At 35.4% G+C, this 18,123-nt stretch overlaps 2 non-coding genes across 2 annotated transcripts; one reads left to right on the forward strand and one right to left on the reverse strand.

Moving 5' to 3' along the window:
* Positions 1-532: 532 nt before the first annotated feature.
* On the reverse strand, positions 533-639 carry LOC121215071 (small nucleolar RNA R71). The gene has a single exon (XR_005910805.1). It is a non-coding gene; the product is annotated as a small nucleolar RNA R71 (small nucleolar RNA).
* Positions 640-10,068: 9,429 nt separating this feature from the next.
* On the forward strand, positions 10,069-10,175 carry LOC121215094 (small nucleolar RNA R71). Its single transcript, XR_005910826.1, has one exon. It is a non-coding gene; the product is annotated as a small nucleolar RNA R71 (small nucleolar RNA).
* Positions 10,176-18,123: the final 7,948 nt, after the last annotated feature.

The raw sequence follows: 18,123 nt of genomic DNA on the forward strand, positions 1-18,123 counted from the left end.
ATTGTTTCAGTTATTTATGAGTATTAATCATATTATTGATTTACTCCTCGTAGATCCTGAGATTTAAAGAACTTTTCGACAACGAAGAAGACAAGCAACTCAAAGAAGGAACTAAGAGATGAACTTCAAAAATCCAAATCAAGGAAACAAAGTAAACGCTTTTCAAAATCTTATCCTTATTGCTGATTATAAGGATAGAGCTCTAAGACAGTATGACGTGCCAATGTTTCATGATCTTAATCCGAGTATTAGGAGACCTGAAATCAAGGCAAAACAATATGAATTGAAGTCAGTCATGTTCCAGATGCTTCAGACAATGGGCCAATTCAGTGGAATGCCTACCGAAGATCCTCATATTCACTTATAACTGTTTATGGAGGTGAACGATATTTTCAAGCTAGCTAGAGTACCTGAAGATTCACTATGATTAAAGCTATTCCCATATTCACTGAGGGACAGAGCTCGAGTTAGCACATGGAAAAAGTTAGCAGAAAGCCTTTTTGTAAATTACTTCCCACCTAGTAAGAATGCTAAGTTGAGGAACGAGATTACTACCTTCCAATAGTCTGATGATGAGTCCTTGTATGAGGAATAGGAGAGGTTTAAAGAACTATTAGGAAGATTCCTTCATCACAAAATCCCTCATTCTATCTAACTTGAGACATTCTATAATGGTCTCAATGCTCACACGAGGATGGTAGTGGACGCTTCTACTAATGGTGCTCTTCTTTCCAAGTCTTATAACGAGGCTTATGAAATCATTAAGAGGATTGCCAGCAACAACTATCAATGGCCAACCAATAGAGCAACGTCTGAAAGACGAGTCGCTAGAGTACATGAAGTGGAAACTCTCACTTCACTTGCATCTCAAGTATCCTCGATATCCTCAATGCTTAAAAACTTTACTACTAATGGGCAACTCAGCCACCGAATCAATTCGAAAATGTAGCTTGTGTTTATTGTGGGGAAGGACACTTGTTCGAAAAATGTCCATCAAACCCAGAATCCATGTATTACATGGGTAACCAAAACCAAAACTGAGGAAGACAAGTACTGCAGTCCAATTTTTATAATCCATCTTGGCGAAACTGCCCTAATCTTTCTTGGAGTAACCAAAGGGCTGGAACCAGTAACGCTTATTGTAACACCCTTAACCCGTATCTGTCTTTGAATTAAGGTTACAGAGTATTACCGATCAACTGGAAACCATACAACATCATATCATTCAATAACTTAAATATTTCATAAACCATTCAATCACATACATTTTGTACCTAAATCGAGCCCTCGAGGCCCTAGAAATAGCTTGGAAGCAATTCGAGACTAATTTGAAACAATTTGGAAAGTTTAGGAAAAAGTTGCGAAAATTGGAAACGGGGGTCACACGGCTGTGTGGCCAAGCTATGTGGAATCACCCCAAGTCCTGTAACTTTCGAACTGGGGACATAAAACTGTGTCCCAACCCGTGTCCTCACCCGTGTAACTCACTGAGTAGGGTCACACGGTTGTGTCACACGTCTGTGTGTCAGGCTGTGTAATTCTATGAGATGCCCCATAAGCCAACGTGTGAGGTCGTGTACTAGACCGTGTAACTTACTGACTTGGGCCCTAAGAAATCCTCAGATGACACACAACCATGTCGCTAGGCCCTATGGATCAGACGATTGAGTCACACGCCCCTGTCTCAGACCGTGTGAACTCAAAATTTACCTAAAATCAAACAATTTCATAACCTAACCATGCATAAACGTTCAATCCATTTAAATACACATTCAATGTACCTAACAATCATTCAAACATGTATAAATATGTCATTTCAAACAACCTAATTCACCAAACCAATATGCCTTTCAAAGGCACCTCAATTTGCATACATCAAGATTTAAACTAAGACAATTTGATCATATCTCATATACACAACATAGTGCATTTAACCAACACATGCCAATTTCAAAATGAAAAATTCTAAGCCATCACAACATACCAAAAAGGGGCATTTACACAACCATTTACAAGTGACCAAATGATATAACTTGATAAAACATTGTAATTCATCAAACCAAACTTAACATCCAAAAGCTTAAACATACTAACACATACATTTCACATTATGAAATACCATCACAAAGGACCTATACATGCCATTATTAATCTTGGCCAAAATACACAAAATCTACCGATATAGTTGTTGGATAGTGTGATAGATCTCCGACGAGCTTCCAACCAAATCAAGCTTCTGATGATTTATAAAACAAAGGAAAGAAACTACGTAAGCAACAAGTGCTTAGTAAGCTCGTATAAACCTTAAACAGAATTTACCATTTCTATAAAACAATTCATTAGTTAAACATAATTCAACACCAATTCCATAAGCTTAACAAAGCCTAATCAACATCACCAACTCACAAGTTAGTTTATCCATCAATAGCATAATTGCAATCAACCATAAAATACATAAATTTCCATGTATACAACATCATGTAGTTCATAAATCCTTTCAATATGTCATGATTCAATCCATTTATATGCTTACCATCTCATTCGCTTTTCTTACTTGTTGAACCAACTAAAATTCCATCGGATACTCAGGAAGCTCACACAAAGTGTGCCTTTACATATAACTGTAACCTTTCATTTGCATCATTGCTCACATGAGTTGTGGGTCAAAATCTAAGCTACACGATGCTGCTCACACAAGTTGTGGAGAATCTGCAACAAATGCAAGACCTTAGCCATAAGTAGGACATTCAAGACCGGCACCGGAAACATGAAATCCTTAATGATATGTCATTTGTATCCTATGAATTCCTAAGATTCAACCAGGACTCGATATCCGTCAATTCATCATAACATTTATACATTTGTATTTTTGATTCATTAACATTGAAAATAACATATTAAACATTCGATTTAAATAATGTTAACATGATTACCATTCATACGAACTTACCTCGATAATTAGGGCGTAATAGTTTAATCGAACTAGTCCGAAGCTTTAGTTTTTCCTAAATCTAAGTCCACACGTGGTTTATCTTGATCTAAATGGGTGATTTCAATCAATTAAACACTTCTGGTATTCAATTTAATCCATATTTCATATTTATGAAAAAATTACCAATTTTCCCCTAACATTTTAACTTTTCCCAATTTAGTCCTTAAGCTTATAACTTAAAATCTAACCATTTTAATCTAAATCCATGTTAATAAAATATGCAAAGGACATTGAAACAACTGATATTTATCATCATTTCACAATAAAACTCTAGAATTTATACCTTTAACAAATTAATCCATATTTCTAAAATTCATTTAAAATCACTTAACAATACTTGTTTATTTTTCAACAAGGATTCATAATCTATCATCTAACATCATAACATAACCAATAACATTCATGGAAAGTCCCTCAAACTTTAACAGTTTTGCAAATTAACCCCTGGCCTAGCTAGATTAAGCTAAAACTATCTCAAAGTCATAAAATCATTAAAAACGGGGTTAAAACCACATATCATGCAAGCATTGAACTAGTCGAACCTTTAAAGTACAAAAATGAAGGTTTCTTTCCTTAATTTTGGTTGAAATAAAAAAGAAGTGAGGAAGATGACACTTTTTTTAGTTTATTTTAACCTTAATTATTAATTTACTAATTTACCCTTAATAATATAACTTAAAACTAACATAATTGTGTCCAAATTTGTCCACTAACACCAATAATGATATATTTACTATCTTAGTCCATTAGTTTAGGGTTTCATAGCTATTTAATCCTTTTAACTAATAGCAGTCAACTCTTACACTTTTTGCGATTTAATCTTTTCCACTTAATTAATTACTTAAACATCAAAATTTCTTAGCAAAATTTTAATATGACCTTAATATAATCTCGTAAACATCAAATAAATAATAAAATAATAACTTACTCATCAGAATTATGGTCCCAAATTGGAGACTTGGTGAATTTGAGAGTATAGTCTTGACAAAGGAATGCAGTGCATATCTTCAAGACAAACTACCCTTGAAGTTGAAGGATCCTAGATGTTTTACCATACCTTGCAACATTGGAGCAACATATTATGGTAAGACACTATGCGATTTGGGTGCAAGCATTAACTTGATGCCCATGTTAATATTTCGAAAACTAGGGATAGATGAAGTTAGACCAACTACGATTACACTTCAATTAGCATATCGATCTTTAGCACATCCAAAAGGAAAAATTGAGGATGTATTGGTACGTGTAGATAAATTTATTTTTCCTGCTAACTTTGTTATTCTAGACTTCGAAGCAGATAAAGAGGTGCCAATCATCTTAAGAAAGCCTTTCATAGCAACTGGAACGACCCTTATAGATGTGCAGAAAGGTAAATTACTATGCGTATTCAGGACGATCAGGTAACATTTAATGTTTTTAAGTCTATGTGATTTCCTAACACAATTGATGCTTGTTGTACAGTATCCTAGTTAGGGGAATTAGTCATGGAAAAGGAACTCAACTTTGTTGAGTACCCATTGGAGAAAATTTTGACATCAGACCCTCCAAGTGATGAAGAGGGGAGGAATACTTAGCTTTGCTAGAAGCTAATCAAAGGGAATTTAATCCGTAATCCCGCTTTGAGTCTATGGAGTTAGAAAGTAGAGATTATGCCCAACCAAAAGCATCAATTAAGGAGCCACCTAAATTAGAACTAAAGGTACTTCCCTTACATTTAGAATATGTTTATTTAGGTAACTCTTCTACTTTGCTTGTGATTATTTCAGCAGAGTTGACCGAAGACCAAGAAGAGAAACTCATCTTAGTCTTGAAACAATTGAAGAAAGCTATCAGATAGACCATAGCCAATATTTGTGGTATTAGTCTGTTTGTATGCATGCACAAGATCATCCTAGAAGATGGCGAGAAAGGGACGATTGATGGATAACGAAGATTGAACCTTATCATGAAGGATGTGGTAAAGAAAGAAATTATCAAGTGGTTAGATACGGGTCTAATTTACCCCATCTTAGATAGTTCGTGGGTAAGTTCGGTCCAGTGTGTGCCAAAGAAAAGAGGTACCACGATCGTAGAGAATCAAAACAACGAGTTGGTACTGACCAGGACAGTTACGGGACGGAGAATTTGTTTCGATTATCGGAAGTTAAACAAGGCGACTAGGAAAGATCATTTTCCTTTTTCGTTCTTAGACCAAATGCTGGATAGGCTCACAGGGAGAGACTATTACTGCTTCCCCAATGGATATTCGGGGTATAATCAGATCACAGTAGCACCGGAGGATCAACACAAAACAAAATTCATATGTCTGAATGATACATTTGCATTTAGACGCGTACCATTTTGTTTGTGTAATGCACCTACTACATTTCAAAGATGCACGATGTCTATTTTTACTGACATGGTTGAAAAGTATTTGGAAGTTTTTATGCATGATTTTTTAGTGTTTGGAGACACTTATGATGATTTCTTAGCCAATCTAGCCAATGTACTAAGGTGGTGCAAAGAAACAAACCTCATTCTCAACTGGTAAAAGTATCATTTCGTGGTATAAGAAGGTATTTTTCTAGGGTATCAGATAATGAGACATGGAATCGAGGTAGACAAAACAAAGGTAAATGTTATTGAGAAACTTCCACCTCAAACATCTATAAAGGGTGTTAGGAGCTTTTTGGGCCACGCTGGTTTCTATCAGAGATTTATCAAGAGATTCTCCAAAATTGCTAAACCCTAATGCAAATTATTGGATAAGGACACGATATTCAAATTTGATAAGGAGTGTTTAAAAGCTTTCAATTAATTGAAGAGTCGGTTAATTTCGACACCAATCATCATCACACCGGAATGGGATTTTCCATTTAAATGGATGTGTAATGCAAGTGACTTTGCGATAAGAGTTATGATGGGGTAGCGAAGGAACAAAGTTTTTTATCGTAAGATGAACTCTGACGGGAGCTCAATTGAATTACAAGATAAGAGAGAAATAATTACTTGCTATTGTATTTGCTTTTCGCAAGCTTTGATCTTACCTTGTAGGTACCAAAGTGACTATCTATACAGATCACTCGGCAATTAAATACTTGCTAGCTAAGAAAGATTCCAAGCCTAGATTAATCTAATTGGTACTTCTACTCCAAGAAAGATCTAGAAATTCAAGATCTAAAAGGGGTAGAAAATCAAGTAGCAGATCACTTATCCAGACTGGAGATGTACCAATGTAGACTGAGGAATTTCTCGGCACTCATAAACTCCTCAATATATAGACCAAAAGTAGCACCAAACTCAGGGACACTCATATGGCGCACCAAACCACCAAGTTGGAAAGTGATGGTGCCTGGCTTTTCATAAGTCATCATCGCGTGTTAGAGAGTAAATGTCGAGCAAAACTCCAATGTCAGCTCCATGTATGTGGGCTTGATAATCGAGAAGAAACGGTCCCATGGTGTTGCAACAATAAAGGCGCGCACATGATCAGCTAGGTGGACCAGTTGATACATCGACCCAAACCGAGTGGGCGACTCAAAAAACCTAAAATAAGTCCTTCAGGGGCCCATTGAAAATTAGAGATAAGGGTGGCGGGCCTTAGTAGAGGCACTTGAGAAGGAGGTCGCGCTAAGGGTATTCCGCTTTTTTGAAGCCGGGACTGCAGCCTTGGACTTGCCCTGTGCGTTCGTCATGATGTGCCTGCAAGAAAGCAATTAAAATAAATTAAATAGACAAACCAACATAATGGATGCAAGCTAATAAGAAATAAAAAATCTAAGTGAGGCTCAATAATGGGACTAATAAAGAATTTGAATTGGAACAGAATAAAACTAATCAGCAAAATGCTAATACCAAACAAAAACGTAAGACGAAAAAAATAAAACTAATAATGAATGAACAGTAAGAAAAATGAATGAGTCGAGAATAGCAAGAATAGTGGAACTCAAAAGAATAATGAAAAATACAACACTAAAACAAAGGTAAAATAAAAAATAAAATCTACTAAAAATAAATAAATGCATAATATTGTTGCATGCAAAAAAAATGAGAGGAATAACACAAAGAACTACCAAAATAACATAAACTAAATCCAAATAAACAATATAATAAAAGATAAAGAAATAAATAAAGAAAAGGGAAGGGAAAAAGGGGTTGACCAACGGTGGGATGGAGGCGCGACGGTTGGTGGGTCGGTACGGGCATGCGCGTGGGTCAGGCGCTTGGGTGGTGCGACGGAACGAGATGAGGGGGCTGTGCGAGTCGTGCAGCTTAGGGAAGAAAATGAGGAATGAGGGAAAAAAGGGGGAAAAAGAGAAGGGAAAAAAAGCAACGGTCTTCAGAGAAGAGGGGCAGTCAGATTTGCGAGGGTAAGGTTGACGGCGGATAGCGTTTGGGCTGGAGGAAGAAGACAAAAGAAACAAAATGAAAAATGGATTAGGGGTTTAAAAAGAGGGACACGATTGTGGAAGGCCCGTGTTGGGTCACACGGCTGTGTCACATGCTCGTGGGAGGCGTTTTTAGCCGGTGTCTCTAGACCGTGTCTCACACACGGCCGTGTCACACTGTCGTGTGCTACCTCATTTGCTTCTCCCACGCCCATGTGACAGACCACACGCCCGTGTGGCTTGATCGTGTCTCGCACACGGCCGTGTGCCTAGCCCGTGTAACTCTCTAACTTGATTTAAAAATGAGAAAATAGCTCCAGGTTTCACACAACCTTGGACATGCCCTTGTGGTCCACACAGCCGTGTGGACTATCGTAGACCGTGTCTCTTTCGATTTTTGGAAAAATTAAGTCCCAGGATCCACATGGCCAAGGACACGCCCATCTGTCCAGGCCGTGTAACTCACTGTTGATTTTCTTAAAATTTTAAAACTAAGTCTTAGGATCCACATGGCCAAGGACACGCCCGCGTGTCCAAGCCTTGTGGGTCACACGGCCATGTTGCCTCGCCTTGTAACTCATTGTCGAACCCCTGTTAGTGCACACAGCCTGGGACACGCCCGTGTGTCCAAGCCATATGGGTCAAAAAATCCTTATTTAATATGAATTAAAATAAAAATAAATGAATTAACAGTGTTAATACTCAGGTTGCCTCCCGAGAAGCGCTTATTTATAGTCTAACCTCGACTTACCTCGCATTTGCACTGTTACGGTGGTCCATAGAGTCGAAACTCCCCTTTCTCACTATCAATTCTATTATCAAAATAAGGTTTGAGTCGGGTAATATTTACCTTAAAAATGCCAAATTCAGAATGAGTTACATCGACTTTACCATATGAGAAGACATTAAATACCGTAAAAGGAGTTGTTCCATTTGAATTAAGCTCTGAAGTGGCAATTTGAGGGTCCGTTTTATCGAACAATACCTGGTCCACAACCTTAAATTGGTTCGTTCCATCCTTATGCTCGTCATGGCGTCGCTTTGGTTCTACATCGTCTATTCTTGGTTTCTCCTTGACATGTGTTTGCTATTCGTCTAGTTCATCGATCTGTTGCATCCGCTCTTCATGAGTCATTCTGTTTTTGTCACATGAACTGGAATGTGGCTTCATCACGTTTTTCCTAGGGATTTCCTACAGAAAAGTTTGAGCCACAATGTTATTCATATTAATAGAACTCGTATAATCATCTCGATCACTAGATATCTTAGCAGAATCACAAGCTTGGAGAGTAATCATGTCATCATCTACAGGAAGTATTAGTTCACCTGTACCAAGGTCAATAATAGTTTTGCCAATTCCTAAAAAGGGTCGTCCTAAAATTAAAGGTACGTCACTATCCTCATCCATGTCTAAAATAACAAAATCAACTGGGAATATGAATTTATCAATTTTCACGATTACATCTTCAATAATACCCCTAGGAAATCTAATGGTTCTATCTGCTAATTGAATACTCATCCTAGTTTGTTTGATTTTTCCAAGACCTAATTGTTAAAACATTTTATAGGGCGTGACATTTTATAGTAAAACTCCCTGGATCTTTAAATTTGTTGGGTAGTTTATTTTACTCAATGGCTGAGCAAGCTGCATTTAGCTCCACATGTGATCAGTCATCTAACTTCTGTTTTTTTTCCAAAAGCTCCTTTAAAAATTTAACAGAATTGGGCATCTGCGAAAAAGCTTCAATAAATGGTAAGTTAACATGTAACTTTTTCAAAAGTTTAAGAAATTTACCAAATTATTCGTTCGTGTGGTCTTTCTTTGTCGCATTGGGATATGGCACACGAGGTTTATATTCCTTACCAACCAATTTTTGCTTATTTTGACTTACCTCAACCTTACCTCTACTTACCACACTTTCTTGCCTTGGTTCTGGTTTAGATTCAACTACCCCTTCTTCATCTCAAACAGTAATTGCATGAAGCTGCTCTCTTGGGTTATTTTCGATGTTGCTAGGTAAGCTACCTTGCGGTCGCTCTGAAATCAACTTCGCAAGTTAACCGATTTGGTTCTCAAGCCCTTGAATCGAATCTTGTTGATTTTTAAGTGATGTTTCGGTGTTTTGGAAGCGAGCTTCTGACACCAAAATAAACTTCGTCAACATCTCCTCCATGTTCGGCTTTTTCTCTTGTTGGTAAGGTGGTTGAAAGCTTGGTGAGGGTTATGCTCTTTGGTTTCCTTGACCACCCCAAGAGAAATTGGGATGCCTCCTCCAACCTGCAATATAGGTGTTACTTTAAGGATTATTCTGAGGTCTAGAATTATTACCCATATAGTTGACTTGCTCGTTCTCTGTGCTAGGACCGTAGGTTAAATATTTTGGATTGTTTGCTCCTCCTCCATTCGTATCGCACTGCATCACCGAATGTACCTGTGCAGGAATACATAAACCATCAATTTTCTTGTTTAATTGTTCTACCTGATTTGATAACATGGTGACTATATCTAGATTGAAAACATTGGCTACTCTGTTAGGCTTCGTCCTCATGACTTGCCACCGATAATTATTCAATGCCATTTCCTCTATAAATTCATAACCCGCTTCAGGTGTTTTATTATTCAGAGTACCACCGGCGGCTGCATCGATCAATTGCCTAGTTGAGAGGTTCAAACCGTTGTAGAAGGTTTGAACTTGTAGCCATAGAGGTAACCCATGGTGAGAGCACCTTCTCAATAAATCTTTATACCTCTTTCATGCATCATATAGAGTCTCTAAGTCAATCTGCACGAAGAAAAAGATATCATTACTCAGCTTAGCTATTTTAGCTGGTGGAAAGTACTTCAATAGGAATTTCTCGATCATTTGGTCTCATGTAGTGATAGAACTTTGTGGTAAGGAATTTAACCACTGTTTAGCTTTGTTCCTTAACGAGAAGGGAAATAACCGTAGGTGAATAGAATCGTCAGAAACATCATTTATCTTGAAAGTATCACAGACTTCTAGAAAATTAGCCAAATGAGTATTTGGATCTTCATCTTGCAAACCATCAAACTAAATAAACTGTTGGATCGTTTGAATAGTGTTCACCTTCAGTTCGAAGTTATTCGAAGCAATGGCGGGTCCCTCATTTAGTGTGGGCTTGGGATAATTGTACATAGTACGAGGGGCAGGATCTGGATTCGCAGCAACTACAGGAGGTAGTTGATTATTTCGATTATCACTCATCTCCTCAGTAATAGTAATAACGTCCTCTTGCTTATCTATTATACTTTGTTGACTCTTCCTTGCTTCTCTACGATTTTTGCGAGCTATATTTTCAATCTCACTATCAAATAATAATGATCCCGACAGGTTTCTTCTAGTCATAAACTAAAGAAACCTGCCAGAAGCAAATGAAAGAAAAATTAGAAAACAAAAATAAAACTAAAAACAAAAATAAAATGCAAAATAAATAAATGGATAAATTAATAAAAATCGAGTGTTCCGAATAGTTTAGTCCTCGACAACGACGCCAAAAACTTGATGGTCACTAAACTAACTATAAATACGACTAAGGCAAGCTCACTTATCGAACAATAGTATAGTTATGGTGATTAGGGAATATCGTATCCACGAGGACTAAAAGTACTAGTAATTACTGTTTTTCTATTATTTAGCCGATAAATTGAAGTAATTGTTTTTATTCTAAAATTACTAAACTAATTTCATTAAGAACGCAACAGAGAATAAAATAGGAAAACAATCGAAGGTACCAATGAGAGAGACAATAACAAGGAAAGAATCCACCTAGACTCCACTTATTATTATGAATCTGAATTAAATGATTTATTCACTTGTGTCTTGATCCGTAAAAATTCCTAAATTATGTTAATATCTCTTTCGAGAGTAAGAACAACTGACTCTAGGTTGATTAATTGAAATCTCTTTCTAATTAAAACCCTATTATCGCATTAACTCGATCTATGGATTCCCCTATTAGATTTGACTCTAATCTGATAGATTTATGTCATCCTATTTCTAGGATTGCATGCAACTCTACTCAATTATGCTAGATTTACTCTTAAACAGTGACTTTTGCTCCACTGATTAAGCACATTAAGCATGAATTAATATCCTGAAAGTACTAAAACATGAAATAAGCATACATAATTGAGAACAAGAATCAAGTATTTATCATATAACTCAGAAATCAAATAATAAGATTCATCATAGGTTTCATCTTCCCTAGGTATCTAAGGAATTTAGTTCATAATTTGGAATAAAATCATCTCAAAGTTAGGATAACAACAAGACATAAAGAAACCCAATAAAACTTTTAAGGAAATTGAATGGAGATATTCAATCTTGAAGGAGATCCGCTTTTGAGTTGAATCTGATGGCTTTCTTCGAGTCTTTTCTTCATTCTTCTCTGTATGTCCCCTTAGGTCCTCTTCTAATATGTATTTATAAACTTTAGAATGTTCAGAAACCCTAAAAATTGGGTTTTTCTGTGTACAAGAGAAGCAGGGTCCGAAATCGACACAAGCTGGCACATGGGCGTGTGGCCAGCGAGTGTCCAGCCCGTATGGAAATGCCCATGCCATGTGGATCCTAAAAACAACTCTTTTTGTTTGATTTTGGCCCATTTTCTGCTCCTTTCACTTCTTTATGCTCACCTAAGTATAGAACATGGATTTAAAGGATTAGGAGCATCAAATTCACTAATTTACATGATAAATCATCCAAAAACACATCAAGAATGGGATTTAAAATATGTTACTTTTATGGCTTATCAGAAGCAATGTGAGATTCTACACTCTTTTTCTAGGATGTTGTGTGGTTAGCATGAATATTCATTAATTCCAGAATGAGTTCCATAATAAAGCATGACCACTATTGCATGAGAATGTTTGTCTGTTAAATGTTAAGTAAGTTATGAGTATTTGCCAACATGATGTAATGAATTTCGTTGTATTGTCTATTTGTTTATAATGAGACATGATAAGGGAATTATTGGAGGGTTTATACGAAGTTAGGATGGGAGAATGGAGTGATTCTATTAGATACTGCCATACGGTGTTGTTGAGTGCCCCTGTGATGTGTGAAGCTCTGGGCCTTGTAGAGGGGACACTACGATGTTCGAGCATCAGGGTTAGGACGACGAATGGAGGAATGGTTGGGTTAAAATAGGAAAAGTAAATAAATATCATGCCTAGGACATGGGATCGATCGGAGGTTATACGCCTAAAATAAGTAAGACCATGGCTGAAAGATGTTATGGCATCATGATAAAAATAAGTAAGACCATAGCTGAAAGACGTTATGACATCATGTGAAAACACTCTAGAATGGCTAAATAGGACTAAGACCATGGCTGAAAGATGTTATGGCATCTTTTGATAGTCCATTAGGACAGTAAACATGGGGTTATATGGTGTAAGACCATAGCTGAAAGACGCTATGAAATCATAGTTAGTCCGATGGGACATTAAATACGAGATAGTCCCCTAGGATAGTAAACACAGAGCAATTCACCAAGATAGAATGCGTGGTAACATCCATTGGGAAAATTAGCTTGGGAAGAAAGAGAAAGACCATAACTCGATTATGGCAGCATGAAGAATCAATCAGTAAGGTGAACTTGAGAGTTTATAAAGTGTAAATTCTTGGCTTAGTGATGGAGGTTGGTAAAGATTGCCGAATGGAGTGGTTTTACGACAGATTGAACTAGATGATGTACTTAACAGAGGACCAAGACTTAAAGGTCTGAAGACAAAATGGGGCAATTAGGGAAGTTATGTTCGTCAAGGTTATATAGGGCTAAGTCACCTAATCTGGAAAAAGAAGGAGTCCGTCGACTAACCTACGGTGAGAAGTCCACGAGGAAATAGTAAGGATAATTTTTTTTGAAACCTGAGGAAATAAAGGTCAGACAACCAATGACCAACATTAGGACTCCCAAATTTGGATAAGGTGCATTTAGGTCCTTTTTCTGAGAAAACCCTTACTCTGAACTAAATTGATGTATACTATAGATAGAGGAGTAGTCAGTTAACCGTGGGCTACAGGGAAAAACGGGAACGGAAATGCCTCATTGATATAATCTGCTAAATGCCAGAGTTGACAAGGGAGTGGAAAAATTCTTTTAAACCTTCAATCTCTTAGCTTTGAATTTTGATATATGTCTGTTATGCAGAATCTCACTAAGTTCTATTGAGCTTATATATGGTCTGCTTAATTGCAGGATAAGGTTGCCATTGTAAATCTGATGGAACGTTGAGCCAAACTTTGCCATCATGAAATAAAAAAGGAGTGGTAATCGTAACATACGTATAGAGGGGTGCTCCCAAAGGTTATGCCTTAGGGTATTAGCCTAACCACAAATTCTTTAAGCTTTACAAACAAAAATTGTAAATGAAGTTGTTAAGTAGGAAATTTTTAAAACATGTATTTGCTGGTATAGACTATTGCGTATAGTTAATTTGTTGAAAACTGAATTTAAATAATGTTAGTCAGTTATTCAAAATTTGTATCATCTGGGACCTAGACTTGGAGAGCGGGTCAGGTATTGAGAGTTAAATCATAAGCCCCTTAAAAAAGTTTTAAATATTGATTCATTAACAATTTTAACTTTTGACACTTTTACAATTTGGCCCCTATACCTTAATTAATTACTAATTTGTTAAAATTACCAAATCAAAATTCAATTCAATGCTAATATAACATCCGTAAGTATTTATAAAAATATTCACGAATCTGGTTTACAAAAAATGGGTCCTAAAACTGCATTTTCTAACACCACTGATTTTTGAGTCGTTATAGAGAAAATTTATTCTCAACTATTAAATATATTTTTCCAAAATAACAAATCTACCAGTTTCTAATAACGAAGAGAGAATTTTTGTTTTCTCCCCAAATAAAAGAGAGAGAAAATTATGGTTCTGTGTTTTGATTAAATTGATTTGATCCCACACACGAAACAGTTCGTGGTACAAGCATAGCGGAGAAGATCATTTGGTTGAAAGCTGGGGACAACGAACGTCCGCTAAACTGAAAATACATATATGAATTCGGTTAGGATTTATTGCTATAAATATCACAAACTGAATCAGTTTTCAAGATTTTAATTTTCCATTGTGCAAGAAAATCGTTTTCAAACCGAATTTTTTCCAACAATCGCTCCTTCAATTAATGTTGTTAGTGTCACACAACAAGTGCCACTGACTATATTGTGCGTCGATTCCTATTACTTAATTAAGCATCCATCGACAATGAAATGGATGCACTCCTAGCAAGTTTCACATACAAATGTGTAAGGATTTTTCTTTTATTTTGAATAGTAATTCACTAGAACCACAATTTATATTCAATCTTAGCAACAAAATAAGCAAATATTTATCCAATTTGTTGGTTAGATTATGCGTACATTGTTGTATATTCTCAGCCAAGAACATTCAATATCACAATTTTAATTATCTAATGCTTGAAATATACTGATGTAACACCCCTAACCCATCCCCGATACTAGAATCGAGTTACGAGATGCTATAACAAGTAACAGAACATTTACATGAAATTTTAAATCAAGAATTCATTTAATATTCAATAAATCTCTTACAACCTATAATCCATGCTTTACAAACAAAATCAAGCTTAAAACGAGCTTACGATAGCTCTAAAATCATCCTGGAAGTAAGAAAGGACTAATTTCAAAACTTAACAAAAAGTAAGAAAAATATGTAAACAGGGTTACACGACTGTGTGACCAGGCCGTCTGACAGATTGACCCTGTGTGGCAAAGAGTTACATGGCCGTGTGGCTGGGCGTGCACTTGAATAAAGATGTGTGAAACATTAAGAGATCCAATTTCAAAACATACAAGGGCGTATGGTCAGTCGTCTTACAAATTGTGAAACTGTATACAAGTGTTCCATAATTTTCATTGAGCATACAACCGTGTCACCTACCCGTGTGTGACACATGATCGTGTGTTAGTTCATGTGCAGTGTATATAACCCCTATGATGCAAACTATAAACCATCTCTTCAAAGTGACCTATAATGCATTTTTAAGCCATAAAAACTTGTTCAATAACATGCCCTAACCATGTCAAAATCTAGCATCCAACTAATTCATCAATACCTAAACCATTATGTAAACCATTTATATTCATCATACATTTCATACAAAAATAGTCACAAGCTCAAAACTTATCATAACTAACCATTCATATTTACATAACAAAGTACCCAAAATTTATGAGCTCAACCACTCATCATTTCATCAAATTACCATATATTTATGTATACATAAAGATCAACCATTCCAAAAAACATTTATCACTTTGCAAGTATTTAACCATCCTATGTACATGCCACAAATAACCAAGCTTGAACATTCAAAAGTCTACTAAGTTAGAAGACGAAAGGTGGGTGCTTCTCGCTGATACGATCGACAGTTCCAAACGTCCAAAATCTACAAAGAAAGTAGTAATACAAGTAAGTATTATAAATACTTATTAAGCTCACACAATATAAAGAATGACTTACCTTATTCATTTAATAATTACAATTCAATATGCAAAAAATTTCACTAATCATGGCATTCATAATAACATTAACCAAGTGAGATTTGGATCATAACCACATATATAATTTCAAATGGTAAAGAACAATTTCAAGTAAAAAATGTTTCATGTATCAATTTCTAATCATCAGTTTGCTCATATCAACATCATAATTTCCTCATTTCATTTGTATCTTTTGCCAACATCAAATTCATAATTCCATATTTTTCATCTTTTATTTCACCCAATGAAAACTTATAAAAGAACTCGGTATATAGGTGAAAAAATGTCAAATGCCTTTCTGAGCTAATCATAAACATTAGTGTCAGGTTACCCATTTGGGCTAAACCTTTATCGACACAACAAATAGCCTGCCCAATGCTTTATATACATGTTAGGTTACCCGTCTAAGCTAAACCTATAAAACGACATCAAGTTACTCATCCGAGCTAAACTTGTGTCACATGTATCTTTGAGTCCATAACAAATGATAGAGCTCAGAATCATTGGGAATCAACTCGTAACCTCGTGTACAAGACTTTTAATAAGTTCATCGGGGTTAATATCAAAATTTCCATTCAATATTGTTTCACTTCATTCAAATCTAACACCAAGTTGTATATTATTTCATAACCAATCCAAACTTCCAAGAACACAAGTATACACATTAAAACATAATTCCATAGCAAATTAAATTTATTTATACTATATAAACTTATCTGGAAAACAACAATAAACACGACAGTAGGGACTATTTTGTAATTTTTCCCTTTTTCGTGATTTTCCCCTATCTTGTTCAAATCTTGATCTATAATATAAATTATTTTAATTTCATTACTTAAATATCATATAATAGCCTAATATAAATATATGTAAGCTCAATTTCATGTTTCGGTTATTTCTACAAGTTTTATATTTTATTCAGTTTAGTCCCTAAAATCAAACTTGTCATAACTCCCAAAATTGAACTCCAAAATTTAAACCAACTTCAAATATATTCAATTAAAACCTCATAATATTAAAAATTACTGAAATTACATACCAATTTCAAGATATTACCAATTTAGTCCTTATGTTCAAAACTAACAATTTCCACTTTACAAACTAATCCATTTTAATTCCTAAGCTCAAAATCTAACAACTTAACATCAAAAGCTTCAAATGTTAACAATTTTAACATTTTGAAACCATAATTTAAAAAAGAACATACAGATTATCTAAAAGGAGTGAAGACGACGACCTAAAAAAATATAAAATTTATGAAAAACAGATCGGTTAAAGCTCACCATGCAAGTGCCGAATGTTTCTTGAAGCTCAACAATGGCTTCTCATTCTTCGAAATAATATTTCGGTGATGAAAACAAAATAAAGAGATGGTGACCTTTTTGCTTGTTTTACATATTAACATATAATAATATTTAAGTTATAAATTAACATTATTTTAAAGAAAACCAATACCTAACCGTGCACTCATCTTTGAAGTGGCCAAATTGACATAAATCTCCAACAGTTATTATTTATTATTTATGCATTACAACTAATAGAACTTTATAGAATTAACTTTTACAGTTTTTATGATTTAGTCATTGTACCTTAATTACTAACTGTTTAATAAAATTAACGAACCAAAATTCAATTTCATACTATGACAGGCTCATAAATATTAATAAATAATATTTAATGACTCAATTATTGGAATCCGGGGTTCAAAACCGTTGTTTCTGTTGTCACTAAAAAATAGGTTGTTATAACTCTCCCCCTTAAAAAATTTCATCCTCGAAATTTCTTACCTGAAAATAGATTAGGGTATTGAGATTTCATAGATTCTACCGTTTCCCACGTAGCTTTCTCAAAACTGCATCGATGCCACAAAACTTTCACTAATGGTACACTTTTGATACGAAGTTCTTATACTTCCCGAGCAAAAAATCTCACTAGTTCTTCACTATACGACAAAAATGGCTGTAATTAAACCTTGTCAAGATATATCACATGTGAGGGATCTAAATGGTAACGACGCAACATTGATACATGGAAAACATTATATATCTTATCCAAATCTAATAGCAAAGCCAATCGATACGCTATGGGTTCGATTATTTCAAAAATCTCATATGGCCCTATAAATCTCGGGTTGAGTTTCCCTTTCTGCCAAATCGCAACACTTTTCTCTAGGACGAGACTTTTAGAAATAATTTATCCTTAATTTGAAACTCA

The sequence above is a fragment of the Gossypium hirsutum genome, chromosome D02 (genome assembly GCF_007990345.1).
Source record: "Gossypium hirsutum isolate 1008001.06 chromosome D02, Gossypium_hirsutum_v2.1, whole genome shotgun sequence".
Classification (NCBI taxonomy): Eukaryota; Viridiplantae; Streptophyta; class Magnoliopsida; order Malvales; family Malvaceae; genus Gossypium; species Gossypium hirsutum.